At 39.9% G+C, this 20,118-nt stretch overlaps 1 pseudogene; it reads left to right on the forward strand.

Annotated features, from left to right (window-relative positions):
• The first annotated feature begins 11,710 nt into the window (after positions 1–11,710).
• Positions 11,711–15,560, forward strand: LOC127627579 (15-hydroxyprostaglandin dehydrogenase [NAD(+)]-like; annotated as a pseudogene).
• The last annotated feature ends 4,558 nt before the right edge of the window (positions 15,561–20,118 follow it).

A 20,118-nucleotide genomic window follows, 5' to 3' on the forward strand; every position in this document is an offset into this window, starting at 1 on the left:
CTCCAGTGGTTTAATATATGTCTTCTGAAGTGATGCAATTACTTCGAGTGAGAAACATCAATATTTAAGTCCTTTTTTTTTTACTATAAATCTCCACTTTCACTTTTATTTCAGAATGTGAAAGAATGTGAAAGTGGAGATTTATAGTAAAAATCTCAAATAGTTTCTCACTCACTCCTATTATATCGCTTATGAAGACATAGACCCACTGATCTATATATATATTATTACATATATATTATATATATAGATCAGTGCATAGACCCCATTTCCACCTAAGACCCCTCACCTGTCAATAAGCTGCTGCCCTACAACAAGAGTTGGAACTTTGCAGGTTACGAGCAGCTTTAAAAGGAAACAACCATCCGATCGGAACAATTTAAAAAGCGGATCACACAATCAAGACAAGAGCTTCACGGATCTTCATCAGCGTGTCTGATATCAACACAGTTGTCAAGCATGAACACCTGAAGCTCCTTTAAAACAGGTAATACACTAAAATGACGGATAATTCTGCTTGACATGTTGCATTTGTAATTGGATTAAATTTCAACTGCATCTGGGGCAAACAGCATGCCATTCTTTTCTGACATTGTTGTGCTTTATTATTAAGCATTAACACAGTAACAAATTTATTGATGTATGTCATCATGAAACAGAGACTCTCCCCTCCAAATCCGAACAGAAGTGGTTAAAGCAGACGCATTTAAGTGACCAGGTGTAAACAGCGATGTGTCTCATCTGACCACATGTGATTGGATCACCTGAGACGCATTATAATACCAGAGGTAAATGGGGTCATAGATTTAACCACTGGAGTTGTATGGATTATTTATGCTTTTATGCTGCACTTATATGCTTTTTGGAGCTTCAAAGTTCTGTTCACCATTCATTTTATGGACCTACAGAGCTGAGATATTCTTCTAAAAATGGCGTTGTGTAAAGATGTTATTTATTCATTTATTTATTTTACAATTTTTTCTTCCTTTTGTATCTTTGGATTAACACAATTTGCTTGTTATTATATTATTTTGATTGTGCATAATAAAACAAAATTATAATAAAAAAAAAAATAAAACACTACAGGCCCCACAACAACTGTAACAAAGAAATAAAAACACTTGCAGTCATTTTTTCAAATCGAAAAGAAAATCGTATCTTTTTGCTTGGAAATATTGGATGTAATCTGGGAGACATTACTGTATGTTGGAACGTGTATATTATACTTTATGAATTATATTTTTTGTTTTGTATATTAGAACGTGATGTGATTTTGGGATATGCAGATGAGAATTTGTCAAATAAAATAATTATTGATAATTTTTCATGTGTTTTACATACATTACTTACTGGGGATATGCTGCTTTTATTTTAAGCTGTTTAAGGATTAAACAGATTAGGTCACAATAGATAATCATTGTCATAAGAGTTCTTTTATATAACCAGGCACATAAAAGCTGAATAAAGTAATGTATTCACAGATATAATAGTCTCTTGAGCAGAAACTTTAATTATGAGGTAGTCAGAGTAGCACAGTTCTTGTCAGTTCAGTTCTGTTACGTAATCAAGCATCACAGTTACTGGTTAAATCAACAGCAGTAGTTTATCCCTCTGTACTTCAGTCTTATGGCAGCAATTCAAAACCTAGGTGATTTGTGCAGTGGACTTTAATACAAAACTACACGATATGTCGATTGCACACCAGCATTACTGTAGTCTTTAGTTCTGGTTGTCAGATGAAAATATTTTACCTCGAAATCTAGGAGCACGCTAACGATTCAATGTCATTATGGTGTATATTTGTATGTACAGTACCAAGTCCCATTTTATCTCCATTTCCTTGTTTTTAAATCCCTTTTAAATTCAGAAGTGTAAACTTCAAGGAAGATCAAGAAGGTGAGCTATTTGATAAAGTGTCATCTTCTTAGCAGTACCTTTAAAACTGCACACCCCCTTCTTATCCTGGACAATTGTCAAGAATCACATCTCCCTCTCACCTACACATGGTAAAAATATCCAGGGGAATAATCATATTTGAACTTTAATAGCTGAATGGAAAGTTGTCACTTTACTGTATCAGAAAATGTTAAAACACGTTTACCAAAAAATAAGTATTATTGCGACACATACTGTACCTTCTCTTAAACCAGGATTTAGGCAAACATATAATGTGGTGATTGCTACTGCTTGAATTGAAGATGAATGATTATGGGGAGTTTTATTTGTTACATGTTATTTATGTGAGTGACATCAAGCCATCAGGATCATGTTAAATAGTTAAACTAATAAGATAATAAATATTTTATTTATTATTATTTTATTGCACCTGTTTCTATAGGATATTTTTGGATCAACAGTTGCAGTCTTGATCATTTAGAGCCCAGGGACAAAATTACTGAATGTGGATGAATTTGTAAAATAATTCCATAAAAATCACAACTACAGCACAAAGCACTTATACAGCAAAAACCTTGGACCCACTTTATATTAGGTGTCTTTAACTGTACTTGATGGTTGCATACAGTGTATTTATGTACATACCTGTGCATGTTGTTTCATGGTACTTACATTTAAAGGACTTGCATTTAATTACATCTGTAGTTACACTGTTAACCTTACCTCTAAAGGTCCGCTGTTAGTGCACTGACTAAGTGTGGTCTGTGGGTGTGCTGTCTGAGGCTGAAACTAGATAGAGTAGGTTAGGTTAGGTTCAATTTGGTTAGGTTAGTTTAAGCTAGGGTTAGGGTTTACATTAGGGTTATAAAATCCATTAGAAAAAAAACATCCGTCTGATACTTCAGCAGTGGAAGTATCAGACACCTCAAGAAACCACAATTTTTTTTTGGTATTTTCCTATTGAACCTCTATGTAGAAGATTATTATTGATAGTTACTATGTACAATATAAAACATATAATATATACATATATATTTAGAGGAACATTTTTTGAGATTTTGTTGTAGCATTAATGTTTTCATGTAACCTCACTGTCAGGCACAAGCTTTTAACAATATAAGATTCTATAAAAGATTCCATATAGTAGACTCATGAACAGAGATGTTAACCAGTTCCAATGATTCTTTAAAGTCTTAAGCAGTCACTCTGGGGTTCTTTTTATCCTCACTGAGCATTCTGCAGTGTGCCCTTTGAGTCATCTTGGCTGGACGGCCACTTATAGGGAGAGTAGCCACAGTACTAAATAGTCTGCATTTATAGACAATTTGTCTAACTGTGGACAGATGAATATCTAAGCTCTCATAGATATCTTTGTAACCCCTTCCAGCTTTATGCAGAGCAACGATTCTTGATCGTAGATATCTTCTGAGATATCTTTTTTGCAAAGCATGGTTCATGTCAGCAGATGCTTCTTGTGAATAGCAGACTTAAAAGTTTTGAGTGCTTTTTATAAGTCAAAGTAGTTCTAGCCCACACCTCCAATCTCGTTTCATTAATTAGATGCCAGGTTTGCCAACTCCTGATTCTAATTAGCTTATGTTGACATCATTAGCCTAGGGCTTCACATACTTTTTCCAACCTACACTGTTAATGTTTTAATGTTGTGTTCAATATGTACAAGAACAATACAATAATTTGTGTGTAATTAGTTAAAACAGATTTAACACATTTTTGTTCAATATTGTAATTTGAAGATCAAACCAGATTTTAAGACAAATTTAGACATACTGTAACTGCAGATAATTCCAAAGAGTTCACATACTTTTTCTTGCCACTGTACTTTAATATACTATATTGTACCTTTCTATAATATATTGCACTATACTTCACTATACCATACTACAATAAACAATACTACACTGCACTATACAAAATAATACTATAATATACTAATCTACACTATACTAAACTATACAATAATATACTATACTATACAACATATTCTAATATATATTACACTGCACAATACTATAATATAATATCTTGCAATGCTGCACTAAACTACACTACACTACACTATACTTTAATATAATATACTATAATATAATACAGTAAAATACAATATTATATACTGCACTATACATCATTATACTATACTACACTGCACTATACTTTAATATAATATACTATAATATAATACAGTAAAATACAATATTATATACTGCACTATACATCATTATACTATACTACACTGCACTATACTATTATATACTATATTATGCTATAATATAATAGAATACTTGTGACAAGGAGGAGGGTGTGGCCAGGCCATGACAATAAACAACAGAATAACATAAAAGATTAAAAAGGCTGTTGGCTAAGACTTTGAATTATTAATACTTGAAGCAATGAACAAACGCCAAAAACAATATCATCAAAATAGAATAGTCAATCAAAATGATACAGATGAGATATTCCATTCATTCTGTAAAGATGAGGATATGTTTGGACTGAACTTATTGGTAAAGGTATGAGGCAATTATATTACATGTATGTTTGTATATATTTCATATTATTTAAGTATTTTATTTTTTATTTTATTTTTCATATAATGTAAACATTTTTGTTATATAGCAGAACTAAGCTGTTTAAGACTCTTCCAGTGGCGGGGCACATAAAACAAATACATTTAAAAAACTAGAACTACCAGTTTCAATAGCTTTAAAAAGCAACTATCGACATTGTGCAATCTGTAAAACCAATATATCAGTCCACATCTACTGTTAGGTAATCAAGAAACAAAGTTAATGGTTGTTCCAACAGCAGAAGGCACAATGCCAAAAAGTCAATGTTTACCCCTCCGCACTTCAGTCTAATGGCAGTTATTTAAATTATTTGGGTTTTGTGCTGTGGACACTAACATGAAACAGCATGCAGTGTATCCTGCTGTATATCATATAATTTATGTATGAGTGTTTTTTGTGTGTGTCTGCTTTTGTTTCAGACAAAGAGTGTGAATGATGTGTGTCAATGATGCATTGGTAGGACTAACATCATGCACATCAGGACTTTGCTGGCACTTTATTGGCAGTGTTTTAGCATACGTAAAGTATGTGATTGTTACAAAATATTACATAGTGCTTTGCTCTCTTGAAGGACTTTCAGTTTCCAAAATGTCCTCTCTTTATGTCCTTCATCCATGAGTTCAGCTTGCTGCTGCCTTTAACTTTCTGTCTGTTGTTGATTACAAAGCCTTGTTTGCCTTTTTCATAGGAACTGGGACATAATCAGCTGAGGCTGTTCTCCCTCAGGTTCCTTGGTTGCAGTGAGATTATATGTATACGTTTCTGGTGTTGTCATCGCCAATGCAAATCAACAGGGTACAAAAATGCACATAAAGGCACCTTAAAAGTAATCCATAAGACTTCAGTGGTAAAATCCACATCTTCAGAAGTGATATGATAGGTGTGGATGAGAAACAGATCAATATTAACATCCTTTTTTACTATAAATTCTCCTCCCTGCCTAGTAGGTGGCGATACACACGAAGAATGCTTAGCTTCAAAGTTTTGGAACTTGTTGACTTGCATTGTATGGCACTGTATGGCAATGCAATTATTATTTTAGACCGCCCCTGGGAGGTCTTATATGCCAGTGTACTCATAAATGTTGAGAAAGTTACCTTTTAACAGATCTACAAAACTGACAATCTTTCTCTTCCAAAAATACTGAGCAAAAACATTGATAACTCATATTGCACAGTCCAGTCAATTGCTCTCTAGAATGAGAATGTCCCTCCACCTGCACCAAACCACTGAGTAGCAAATCATATTTCCAGGCTGTGATAAAACTAAACCCTATATCGGCTTTTATAGGTGAACTATATCATTAAAAATACGTCAAAGAAATTAAGTTTTAACAAATGTTTAAATTCATGTACACTCTCTTAAAATGAAGACTTCAGTGCGAACACTAGTTTAATTAAAGCTGTTTTATTTTGCATGGAGCTGGTCGCCTCATGGGGGCAGCCATGTTGAGATCACATGACCAGTCAAATGATGACCACTCGCTTTTGTAATATATCTATAGACTGCAACATTCTGGTAAACAATAAAAAGTAAAACAATAACAATATCTTATAAACCTTTAAAAACAGACCAACCTTGAGCTCTGAGGTTGTTAATCAGTGCGTTACTTCAACTTTATTTATTTTTATTGTGTTTAATAATATTCTGAGAAGAACTAAGCTACTAATGAACCCCGAAGAGAAATATCCACCAATCAGAAAGTCGTGGCAAACAAACTGTGTAAAACGAGCCCAGCAAGGACCGCCCACTCCCATGATGCACTATGAATGATGTAATCCCCTTTTAGATACAGAAATCCCCTGTTAGTTTACAAGAGAACGCACATGCGAGTTAGCTGGATTGGCCTTAAAAATAGCATTTTGTTTAGCATGTTCTGAGCTAAAGAAGCACAATTTTTTATAGCATTGTAGTCAGATTTTTCTCTTACAAATCCTACACTGTAAAAGTGGTAACCTGCAGTAAGTTGTTACCATAAGAAATAATTTCTACCTGATCTAACCTTGGAACAGACAAAAATAAAACCCCTTTCCCTATCAGTCACTCACTTGATGTTGTGTCGATGTAGTGACACTAGGGGTCACCCTTGGGAGCCCCAAACACCTCTGGTCATTTGAGAAAAGGCCAATGGGAATTGGCGAGTGTAATTTGCATGCCACTCCCCTGGACATACAGGTATAAAAGGAGCTGGCTCGCAACCACTCATTAATATTTTTTCTTCAGAGCCGAGCGGTGTACATTCATTGAATTCCAATGCCATTCCATTCAACTCTGTGTATGCTGTATATATGGCGTATGCTGTATATATGGGATATATGGCGCATTTCTATGGTTTCTCCCCCTTGTGCACGGATAAGTGCAGAGAACGCCCCTGGGAGCTTCAACAGCTAAAAAGAGAGAGTATATTCTAAAAAGAGTATTTTCCTCTAAAAGAGTGGCTCTGACGGTGCCCAGCAGTTCTCGGCAATCAAGAAGCAGACAGAGGCTATCCAACACATACTACCCCAGCATGGCTCAAGTTCCTGCACCCCATCTGCTGTAAAGCCCCCCGCAGGAAGCTGACACTCCCGTCCCACGATCCAGTGCCAAGAACCCTAGCAAGGCATGGAAGCGCCTCTATAACCAGTGACCCAGGGACGAGAAGACCCGCTGTAAGCTTGGAGGTGGTGGACAGACGACTCCATCCCCTGGAGGAGAATCTTTTTTTTGAATTTGATTTCGCTGCATGCCAGAGGGGCTGCGGCACCCACATTTTCAAAGAAAGAGCTGTTTCCTCATTTCCTGTGTCATATAGCCAGAGTTTACGAACGTTGTTTTCAACACAACAACACAAAAACACAAATACAATACAACAGCAGCAAGACATAGATAATAATAAAAAAAATGATTATACACATACGTACATACACACATCATTATCATATCATTAAAAAGTTCCAAGTGCAAGACTGCAGAGACCCCTTGAGACATTTTTACCATGCAAACCACAAAACAAATTTGTATTTTACTATTCAACCCCCTTAAAGCTACACTATGTAACTTTTTTGTTAAAAAATAACAACATTTTATTAATGAGAGCGTGCAACAAAAATCCATCTTCCAAACTTCTCAGGTTACGACTGTAACCCTAGTTCCCTGAGAAGGGAACGAGACGATACGTCGATGACGCTTTGGGAACGCCTTTGCGTGTTTACCCCTGAAGCACGTATGTCAACTAGTCAATGGAATGAATGAACGCCACGGGCGGGTGACGTCATGACCAGGAAAGGATATAAGCACATCTGGTGCGTTACTCGCGTTAGCTTTTAGAGCCGAAGCAAAGTCGATTGCAGGGATGCAGGAAGTATGGCAGGGCGACGCATCGTCTCGTTCCCTTCTCAGGGAACTAGGGTTACAGTCGTAACCTGAGAAGTTCCCTTACGAGGCCATAATTACAAAATGCCAGATGATAAAAACTGTCGGCAAATTAAAAAGCACCTGGGATCCTGGGGCAGCTTCCAGGTCCAGGCTATAAAACCTCACAAAAGTTAGTGGCGAGGACCAACCTGCCGCATCACACACCTCCTGGAGGGCTTTAGAGGCGTGGAGCTACTAATAATAGACTTACTCCGTCCTGGCGGACTCTCTCCAGAACTCCTGGGAGCAGAGCAACAGGGGGAAATGCGTACAGACGTAGCCTCGGCCACGTCTGTACCATAGCGTCCAACCCCAAGGGGGCTGGTTGCGTGAGGGAGAACCAAAGTGGACAGTGCGTCGTAAGCTGAGACGCAAACAGATCCACTTCTGCTTGGCCGTAAAATTCCCAAATGAGCTCCACCGCCTCGGGGTGGAGTCTCCATTCCCCTGGCCTCAGCACCTGCCTCGACAGGGTGTCTGCTCCTATATTCTGGTACCCTGGGATATACACTGCCCTCAGGGAGAGTATTTTCCCCAGGGACCACAAGAGGATCTGGTGCGCCAGTTGCAGAGTGGACGCTGACGCAGACCCCCTGTCGATTTAAATAAGAGACCACCGATGTGTTGTCTGTACGGACAAGCACATGATGGCCCCTCAGATCTGGGAGGAAATGTCTCAATGCATTGAAGACGGCCATCATCCCCAGGCAATTTATGTGCCAAGAGAGACGATGGTTCCTCCACAGACCCTGAGCTGAGCGGCCTTCCATTACCGCTCCCCGGTCGGTGAGAGGAGCATCTGTTGAGATAGCAACTCGATGGCAAAGAGCTCCCAACACCGGATCCTGGGACAGGGACCAATGTTTCCTCCATATAATCAAGGCACGGATGCACCGCCGCGTGATCTTGATCATACGAAGTGGGTTCCCCTTTTTTTTTTTTTTTACAAGGGGATCTGGTGCGCCAGTTTACAGAGTGGACGCGAGCGCAGACCCCCCTGTCGATTTAAATAACAGACCACCGACGTGTTGTCTGTACGGTCAAGCACATGATGGCCCCTCAGATCTGAGAGGAAATGTTTCAACGCATTGAAGACGGCCATCATCCCCAGGCAATTTATGTGCCAAGAGAGATGATGGTTCCTCCACAGACCCTGAGCTGAGCGGCCTTCCATTACCGCTCCCCGGTCAGTGAGAGGAGCATCTGTTGAGATAGCAACTCGATGGCAAAGAGCTCCCAACACCGGACCCTGGGACAGGGACCAATGTTTCCTCCATATAATCAAGGCGCGGATGCACCACCGCGTGATCTTGATCATACGAAGTGGGTTCCCCCTTTTTTTTTTTTTTTTCTACAAGGGGATCTGGTGCGCCAGTTTACAGAGTGGACGCGAGCGCAGACCCCCTGTCAATTTAAATAACAGACCACCGACGTGTTGTCTGTACGGTCAAGCACATGATGGCCCCTCAGATCTGAGAGGAAATGTCTCAACGCATTGAAGACGGCCATCATCTCCAGGCAATTTATGTGCCAAGAGAGATGATGGTTCCTCCACAGACCCTGAGCTGAGCGGCCTTCCATTACCGCTCCCCAGCCGGTGAGAGAAGCATCTGTCGAGATAGCAACTCGAAGGCAAAGAGCTCCCAACACCGGACCCTGGGACAGGAACCAATGTTTCCTCCATATAATCAAGGCGCGGATGCACCGCCGCGTGATCTTGATCATACGAAGCGAGCCACCATTGCAAAGGTCTCATGTACAGCAGGCCAAAGGGGATCACATTGGACGTTGCTGCCGTGAGGCCTAACAGTCTCTCGAACTGTTTCACAGTGCGTGACTGGCCTAGCTTCAACTCTTTTGTGGCTGTGATGATAGCAGCTCCACGAACGGGCGATAGTGTGGCCCGCATCATGACTGAATCCCATACCACACCAAGGAAAGTGGTTCTCTGTAATGGAGAAAGCACACTCTTCTTGGCACTGAGTCTCAACCCGAATTTCTTCATATGAGCGAGAACGACATCTCGATGCCGACAGAATCAGACAGAATCAGCCAGTCGTCGATGTAGTTCAGAATGCATATGCCCTGCAGCCTGAGCGGGGCCAGAGCTGCATCTACGCACTTCGTGAACGTGCGGGGTGACAGAGCTAGACCGAATGGAAGCACCCGATATTGGTATTCTTTGTCCCTGAAAGAAAACCTCAGGAACTTCCTGTATTGAGGGAGGATGGAGACATGGAAGTAAGCGTCCTTCAAATCTATCGTGACAAACCAGTCCTCGGATCTGATTTGAGTCACTATCTGTTTGAGTGTGAGCATCTTGAATTTCAATTTCATGACTGCACGATTCAGCAAATGGAGATCTAAAATTGGACGCAACCCCCCATCCTTTTTTGGAACAATGAAGTATCGGCTGTAAAACCCAGATTCTCTGTCGGGGGAGTACACCTGTTCTATAGCTCCCTTTGCTAAGAGACTCTACTTCTTGCTCCATTACCAGAGCCTGCTCGGGATGTACTACCGTGAGTAACACCCCGTTGTAACGAGGAGGAGGAGAACCGAATTGGATTCTGTAACATTCCTCTATTATCTGCAGGACCCAAGGAGATATATTCGTCAGATTCTTCCACTCTGTCAGAAAATCTAGTAAGGGTACCAGTCTCTCGAGACTGGCCTCTGGTGTTAAAGGAACAGCCACTTCGGCGACCTGAAGCATATTGGCAGGAAACGACCGAACTGACTGTTTTTGAACCCCCTCAGAGGGCTCACGTCCAACGCAACGTCGAGTCAACATTGCGCCGAACTTTCGCTGGATACCACTGCACCCCGAAGCACCAAGGGTGGCGGGGTTGGCAGACCGGTCCCATGAGGACCCCGAAGTGGAGCGGGCACCGTATTCTGAGGTGTACACCGCTCCACCCCGGTTGGGGCTGTCCTCGATGGTCTGACGTGCATAGCGTCAGGACCTTTTCTGAGCCGAAGCCTTCTTAGCCGTAAGTACGGTCCTCAGATCCGGATTAGACTTAGCCGACTTCGGCTGAGAGCGTTGGCTCGGTCCCCAAGATTTATTCGGGGGAGCACGAGACGCAACACTTATTTTCTGTTGCACACGGTGTGAGGAACTTGGCTGGGGATGCTCACGCCCAGCATCCCCAGGGGGATGGACTCGGCAAGGAAGGAATTGTTTTAAAAGCCTCAGATTGTTTTTTATTTTCTTGAAACCTTTCAACAACCGTATTCACAGAGTCACCGAAAAGACCAGAGGGAGACATAGGGGCATCTAAAAGAAAAGCCCGCTCTTTATCTTTAATCTCTGCAAGATTTAACCAAAGATGTCTCTCAGTAGCTACGAGGGCTGCAATAGACCGCCCAATACCATATAAGCCTTACCCACTAAATTGGATGTGGTTTTTAGTGGTTTATTCGGCAACACAGGATCCTTCAGGGACGATGCTGACCCAGGAGACAGATAGCTCGCGAGCGTCTGTTCCGCTTGGGGCATCGACCCATAACCAAAATCTTTCAGCCCCTTTATATTTGAATATGTGTGAACATGGGGACTAAATGACGAATATGGTTTATTCCATGATCTACATAGCTCACTATGTAGATCAGGAAAAAATGGAAGGGCCCGTGGTTGAGATGAAACATTAAATGTAAGAAAATGCTCGTCTAATTTGCTTTTAGGACGAGTATCTCTTTTTTCTGCTGGCCAGTCAATATTTAATTTATTAACAGCACGAGTTATCACCTCAATAAGCTCCTCATATGCTGGGGAGAGGGATGGCGAATCCTCTCCCCTTATTGTGTTAGTGTTTGTGTCACTCTCATAAATGCTCAGTAACTCTACCTCCTCAGAGCTAGAGCACCGAAGCGTCGGGCTCTCTTCCCGGGCGGAAGAAGCTGCAGCGCGGGCTTCCAACACCGGCAAGAGAGCAATGGATCCCTCGGGTAAAGGAGGAGATAAGGCAGAGCCCGCCTCCAACCCCGCCGAGAGATCCATTTGCGAACCCCAAGTGAGTTTTCTCCACGCTGCCTCGGCAGCCGTGGGTCCAGAACCCTGAGGTTCGCGAGCCTGTCCATCATCCTCAAATGCGGACAGACGGGAGCGGAGCACGCGGAGCGGCAGACGCTCACAATGCTGACAGTCAGACCTCTCGAAGGCTGACATCGCATGCTCCACTCCCAAACAAACTACACAAAGCTCATGTGTATCTCCACCCGTGATATAACGAGGGCAAGGAGAAGCACAGGCTTTAAATAGTTGTTTCGCCATAATATCCAATATAAAGAGAGACAGACAACAATAAATAAGACAGACAGTTTTGACACAGAGCGCTTTGCTGAGGCACGAAAGCTAACGCGAGTAACTCACCAGATGTGCTTATATCCTTTCCTGGTCATGACGTCACCCGCCCGTGGCGTTCATTCCATTGACTAGTTGACACACGTGCTTCAGGGGTAAACACGCAAAGGCGTTCCCAAAGCGTCAATGATGCATCGCGAGTTCCCTCGTAAGGGAACCATGTATTTACTTTACCTAGGGTGAACATATTCTGGTTTTCCAAAAAGAGGACACCTTTGGGGGGATTGGGGTGGAATAATAGGGTTCAAAACAGTGTTACTATGAATGCAAACTTTAATACAGTGAAAAAGACACTCTAATTAGCATAACATAAATATATATAAATAAATGAAAATTTCCAATTTTATTTTGAATGTCCATGTACTAAAATAAAATATTTGATGCCATGAGTGCACCTTCATTTACTATTACTATTATTTTGAATGGCCATGGAAATTTTACCTGGTTGCAAAAAGTAGTCTGTTAATTTACCTGATGAACTTTCACCTTTTGCTGAACATTTATGCTTCGCATTATTAGCCACTGACACACAAGTGCCAGCTTTACATGTCATACATTCTGCTTCCCACAGACCTCGACCTGGACGAAAGCATGGGGATTTTTGGTTCAAATCTTCTGTAAATTTGCACTTTCGTCTGGGCATTGTTTCCACTCAGCTGTTATTTGCTGCTGCTGTCAAGCAACTTTTAAAAAAATCCCGACCGGACACTTTTTTAAGGTCCGAAAAAGAGGACATGTCCAGAGAAAAGAGGACGTAAGGTCACCCTGGTCACCCTACTTTACCCAAATACACTTTGATAAACCTATAATAATGATATTATATTATAAATATTTTAGAGCTGCTGGGACGCATTTAGCAGGAAATTGGGTACGTATGTCATTCGCCTATTCGTGTTGACGTCATATCCGTTCACAGAGAAAATAAGATCCGGCTACAGTAGCGCGTGTGTGGGAGTAGCTGAAGCTGAAAGTTTGATGTCACAACGAACGACAAAAATTTACCATGGATCATTCAAAACAGCAAACCTCCAGGGAATCAGCTGTTGTAAAAACAAAGAAATCCCAAACAGAGCAGAGTCTACAAGCAAACAGGGAAAGCGACAGTCCATAATAAAACCTGAATCAACAACGGCTTGGCTTTTCAGAGGTGGTGACAACTGAAAGGATTTAAAAGTGACCCAGAGATGGCTTTTTTCTTACTCAACGGGTAAGATATTTTATTGATATGGTTTATATATAATTGTGTAATCAAACAACGTTTGACCATATCAGACTAGCAATCATTGTGTCTAATGTTAATGGACGTTGCCTAACTTTTGTCATTTATTTCAAAACATCAGTGTTTCCAATAAGTCAAATTAACAGCATAAGATATGGCACTTATCTGCTCAGATGACATGTTTTCAAATATCCGTCTTTTCCGCCTCAAACCACATTCATCCACGCAGTGGAGGAGAGCCGAAGCACAACCAAAACAATTTTCTTCTGCAGGATGCATGCAGTTATATTTTTTAACTGCTAGAGGGCCAAAAGTTATAGAAGCAATAGAAGATCCCCTATATAAGTAGGAGTCTTTCATTAGTGTACTGTAACTCCTGCACTTCACCAGTCCTTGAGTTAAACATCTCGCTTGTTGTCTGCGTTTGGGTGCAGAGGTACCATCAGTGTTTTCATGTAACATCACATCTATAAACAATAGTGGAGTGGTAAGGGGAACATGTCTGGCTCTAGAACATACTGTATGAAGGAACATGGTGGTAACGGAGGAGTCATTATCAACATTTCATCCATTGCAGGTTTGGAAATGGAGTACTTTAACATGTGTTAGTGTCAGGAATATTATAATAGAATAAGATACGGTTGTTGTCTGTGACCATGAATTATGTCAATGTTGTCAGAATATTTTAGTCAGTCAAAATGATACATTGAGCAAACTCTTTAAGGTTGAGATTGTGTATTGTCTGAACTTTTCCTAATAGGACAATGGTCTGGTGCCATTTCCAACAACACCTGTCAACACAGCAGCCAAACATGGAGTGGTGGGGTTTAGCCGTGCTATAGCAGTATGTAGTTTGTTGTCAGTTTTGGTTAAGTAGAGTAATATATAATGCATTAAAGTCTTTTTGGTAAAAGCGATTGACTTTCTCCCGGTATCAGTTTTTTAAAAATATAATATATGTGTGGATGTGTCAACAGGTTGCTACCAAGTTCATCAACTTTGGTGTGCGGATCAACGTTCTCTGTCCAGGTTTAGTGAACACAAACCTTGTGTCCGCCATGACTGCAGAGGAGCTTGTTGGAGGATTTTTTTAATTAAAGGAGGTGACTGATAAGGCAATGGAGATGTATGGCTTTATAGAGTGAGTTAAGAATCTTACTCCTCTCTCAAATACTTCAAACAGTAGGATTATGAATCACAGTAAAATTAGATTGTTACTTAGACAGTCAGATATTTTCTAGGGTTGTTTGCAATCTTCTTAAGTCTTAGGAAGTCTTTAAAGGGACAATTCTCTCATCATTTACTCACCCTCATGATATCCCATATGTGTATGGCTTTCTTTATTCTGTGGAATACAAACAAAGTTTTTTGTCAGAATATCTCCGCTCTGTAGCTCCATATAATGCAAAGTGAATGGTGGCCAGAACATTGAAGGTCCCAAAAGCACATAAAGGCAGCATAAAAGTAATCCATAAGACTGTATGGTTTAATCTATAGCTCCATAAGTGATATTATAGGTGTGGGTGAGAAACAGATACATATTTAAGTCCTTTTTATTATTATAAATCTCCAATTTCACTTCCACATTCTTCTTTTATTTTGACGATTCACATTATTTGTGCATATTGCCACCTACTGGGCAGGGAGTCATAATAAAAAGGACTTAATATTGATCCGTTTCACACCCACACCTATTATATCACTTCTGATGATATATATTTAACCGCTGGAGTCTTTTGGATTAGTTTTATACTCCCTTTATATGATTTTTGGACCTTCAAAGTTCTGGCCACCATTTACTTGCATTATATGGACCAACAGAGCTGGGATATTCTTCTAAAAATCTTTGATTGTGTACTACAGAAGAAAGTCATACACATCTGGAATGACATGAGGGTGAGTAAATTATGAGAGAATTTTAATTTTGGGGTGAACTGTCCCTTTAAGAAAGTCTTATTTACAGTAGATGTGACATTGTATTTTAATTTACAGGACTGATGATGTTGCAAAGGCTTTCCTGGATCTTGTGACAGATGAGAGCAAGAATGGAGAAGCACTGATGATTCACAGTGAAGGTGCATTTTCCTTGCCTCAATGAATCAAGGATGTGATATCTTCAACATTCAGTTAAGAGTAGCCAAATACTGAGTGGCTAGGCCTAAGTGAATGGATTTTAAATTGAGGTTAAAGGCTTCACCAGAACTTTTGTCTGGCCTAGCAATCAAAGTTCTTAGTTTTAGAAAAGGAAAAATTACTCAAACATTAAATATCTGGACTAATTCAAGTTAAGATGCAAACTTGAGATCATCCAACAAGACTGGCCTAATATTTAAAACATGTTGTCTTGACAAAATAAAACCGTATAATGATAAGCTGGAAGATCTCTGCTTTTTTCTTTTGCTTTCATGTGATTGTTAAATGGCAAACTCATAGTGCACAAAGTTTTGCACATCATGTTCAAAATAAAAGTCTTTCAATAGCAAGAAAGTATTATAGTTTTGTAAATTCACTTTTCAGAATGGTTCATTACCCTCTGAAGCATTCAGAAAAATATTCATCTTAAATTTCAATGTCACATGTGCACAGCTAGCCAGAAACATACTGTATGTCTCTATAGTGCACAATATATTTAATATATATGTTTGAGCTCTCTGATGTGCGGCCAACTGGTTGTGCCAGATATTTGTATCTGCAGAATGAAGAAAATGTCAAATAATTTGTAATGATTACAGCTTGAAGGCGGGCCCTTCATCCATAAAATCTCAGCACCTCAGACATGCCCCCTGGAAATGAACCTTACATTGCAGCATCATTTTGAGGGTTTTATGAATAAAAAAAGAAAAAGTTTAATTGCATGAAGAAGATTAACAAAAATGCAGGTGGGATTTACACACTACAACACTGCAACTCTCTCAGCTCTCTCAACTGACTTCACTTTCATCCACACCCCTCGTCTGACTGGGCAGGGTGGGGGAACCGGTTTGCTCATTTCAATCTCATGGATATTCACTCCGCTCTCTTCTCTCTGCAATAACACAACATTTGAATATCGTGCCATTACTGCCTCTAGTCCTGCTAAAATCAACTTTTTAGTCATCTATCGCTCCCCATGTCAACTAGGCAACTTTTGTTGAAGAGCTAGATGTATTGCTGTCCTCATTCCCTGAGGACGGCACTCCGCTGGTGGTCTTTGGTGACTTTAACATCCACCTGGAAAAACCTTAAGTGGCTGACTTCCTAGCTCTTCTGACTCATTTGACATTACAAGACTCCTGCAACTAACAGAGCTGGGAAACAGCTAGATCTCATCCTTACAAGTAATTGTATCTCCTATAATCCCCTTGTTATCCCTCTACATATCTCTGACCATTTTTTCATCCAGTTATCTGTTCCTATCCCTTCTTCTTTACCTCTTACTCCACCTATAGTCTCCTTCCGCTGCAACCTTCACTCTAATTCACTCACTCCCTTCTCTTCCATAGTCACTGCATTCCTTCCTTCCACTAACCATTTATCTTCACTTGAATTAAATAAAGCTGCAAATGCTCTTTGCTCAACATTAACTTCTTGCTTTAATAATGTCTGTCCTCTTACCTCCAGGCCAGCACATGACACACCCACCAGCCCCTGGATGTCAGACATCACCAAACCGAACTGAGAGCTGCGGAGGGAAAGTGACAAAGTCAAAGTCAAAAGATCACTTCTCTCCTCTTTTTCTGCTAGAGTTTCTGCTACTAAAACTGATTATTTTCAGAACAAGATCAGTAACACTTCAGATTCCCATAAACTTTTTTCAACATTCTCATCTCTTCTCTATCCTCCTCCACCACATCATACTACTTCTCTGACTGCTGATGAGTTTGCAACTTTTTTTACTGACAAGGTAGTGAGCATCAGCAGCCAGTTCTCTTCACCTAACTCCCACAGCTACTCTCTTCCAATGTCCCGTCCTCTGTTTTCGTCTTTCTCTCCTCTCTCCGAGACTGAGGTCTCCAAAGTGCTTCTTTCTAACCATCCTACCACCTGTCTGTCTGAAGAATAAAATAGGATTTATAGACAATTGGAAGAGTTTTTGGGGTAGACCTGACCTGCTAAAGAGAGACAGACTCCATCCCTCCAAGGAAGGTGCCGCTCTCCTCTCTAGTAATTTGGCTCATAGTTTTAATAATGATAGTAATTGACTAACTGGGGCCCAGGTCAGGAAGCAGACAATCTAGTTAATCCGAACGTCTGCTAGCTGCCTTGAGATGTCACACAGGTCACATAAACTACAACACATAGAGACTGTATCACCTAGATATCTCATAGAGACTGTGTCTGTTCCCCGAAATATGAAACACAATACCCTCACTAAATCATTTAGAAAAAATTTGATTAAGGTCAAACTTGAACAAAACAAACAAATTAAAAATACACATCATATAAAAATAGGGCAACTAAACATTAGATCTCTTTCTACCAAAGCACTAATTGTCAATGAAATGATTACAGATCATAGATTGGATGCACTCTGTTTGACTGAAACCTGGCTTAAACCGGATGAATATATTAGTTTAAATAAATCTACTCCCCCAGGTAATTGTTATAAACATGAGCCTCGTCTGAAGGGTCGAGGAGGAGGTGTTGCTACAATTTACAGTGAAGTTTTTGTTGTTACTCAGAGGACAGGATATAAATGTAAGTCTTTTGAACTAATAATGCATAATGTGACACCGTCAAATATAAATAAAAAATCTCTGTCGTCTTTTACCCTTGCTACAGTGTATAGATCACCCGGGCCTTATTCTGATTTCCTTAGTGAATTTGCAAATTTTTTTATCAGATCTTGTAGTTACTGTAGATAAAGCCTTAATTGTTGGTGACTTCAACATTCACATAGATAATGAAAATTATACATTAGGATTAGCATTTATCGATATTCTCAACTCTCTTGGAGTCAGACAAAATGTAACAGGACCAACTCATCGCCATAATCATACGCTAGATTTAATTCTTTCATATGGAGTTGACGTTGATAATATAGAAATTCTGCAGCAGAGCGATGACATCTCGGATCATTACCTCGTCTCTTGTATGCTGCAATCAACTAATGTTACTCAATTTACACCACGCTATCGTTCAGGTAGAACTATTCTTTCGACCACTAAAGATAGCTTCACTAATACTCTTCCAGATCTATCTCATACACTCAATAAACCCCAAAGCCCAGAAGAACTTGATGAAATAACAAACAATTTAAATGCAGTCTTCTCTAGCACCCTTGATATTGTCGCCCCACTTCAATTATAGAAAATTAAAGAAATAAGCCCTGCACCATGGTACACTGATCATACTCATGCGCCCAAGAGAGCAGCTCGGAAAATGGAGCGCATGTGGAAAAATACAAAATTAGAAGTATTTCATGGTGCATGGAATTTTTCCACATGCGCTCCATTTTCCGAGCTGCTCTCTTGAGCGCATGAGTGTGATCAGTGTACCATGGTGTCTGTAGCTACAAACACGCACTCAAAGCTGCCAGGTCAGCATATTTTAGTAAACTCATAGAAAATAACCACAACAATCCTAGATGTTTATTCAGTATTGTGGCTAAATTGGTTAGGAATAAATCCTCAACAGAACCGTATATTACATCGCAGCACAAGAGTAATGACTTCATGAATTTCTTTACAGATAAAATTGAAATAATCAGAAATAAAATTGGAATTATGCAATCATCTGTCATAGCACCTCAGAAAACAGTGTCTAATAATTTTCCTCATGTGCAACTCCAATCCTTCGCTATCATAGAGCTAACACAGAGCATGAAGAGCTAACAAAACTTATTGAAACATCAAAAGCCACAACTTGTTTGTTAGATCCTATACCAACTAAGCTCTTAAAAGAGGTATCTCCTGTAATCTCAGAACCTCTTCTTAATATCATTAACTCCTCGCTATGCTTAGGACATGTCCCAAAAAACTTAAAAATGGCAGTTATCAAACCGCTTATTAAGAAGCCACAACTTGATCCTGGAGAACTTGCTAATTATAGACCGATTTCAAATCTCCCATTTATGTCAAAAATACTAGAAAAGGTAGTATCCTCCCAGATATGTTCATTTCTACAGAGAAATAGTATATATGAAGAATTTAAATCTGGATTTAGGCCTCCTCACAGTACAGAGACTGCACTTATCAGAGTTACAAATGACTTGCTCTTATCATCTGATCGCGGCTGCATTTCTCTTCTAGTGCTTTTAGATCTAAGTGCTGCATTCGACAGGATAGATCACGACATTCTCTTGAATAGGCTGGAGAATTATGTTGGAATTTGTGGAGTTGCATTAGCATGGTTTAGGTCATATTTAGCAGACTACTACCACTTTGTCTATGTAAATGAGGAATTGTCAAACCAAACAAAAGTAAAATATGGAGTGCCACAGGGATCAGTTTTAGGGCCTCTGCTTTTCTCCATGTATATGCTTCCCTTGGGAGATATTATCAGGAATCGTGGAATAAGTTTCCACTGCTATGCTGACGATACACAACTTTATATTTCTTCAAAACCTGATGAGATTTCACAATTCTCAAAATTAGCAGAGTGTATCAATGAAATAAAAGATTGGATGGCCAGAAATTTCCTTCTACTCAATTCTGACAAAACAGAGGTTCTAATTA

This window comes from Xyrauchen texanus, chromosome 34, assembly GCF_025860055.1.
Source record: "Xyrauchen texanus isolate HMW12.3.18 chromosome 34, RBS_HiC_50CHRs, whole genome shotgun sequence".
In the NCBI taxonomy this organism is placed as follows: domain Eukaryota; kingdom Metazoa; phylum Chordata; class Actinopteri; order Cypriniformes; family Catostomidae; genus Xyrauchen; species Xyrauchen texanus.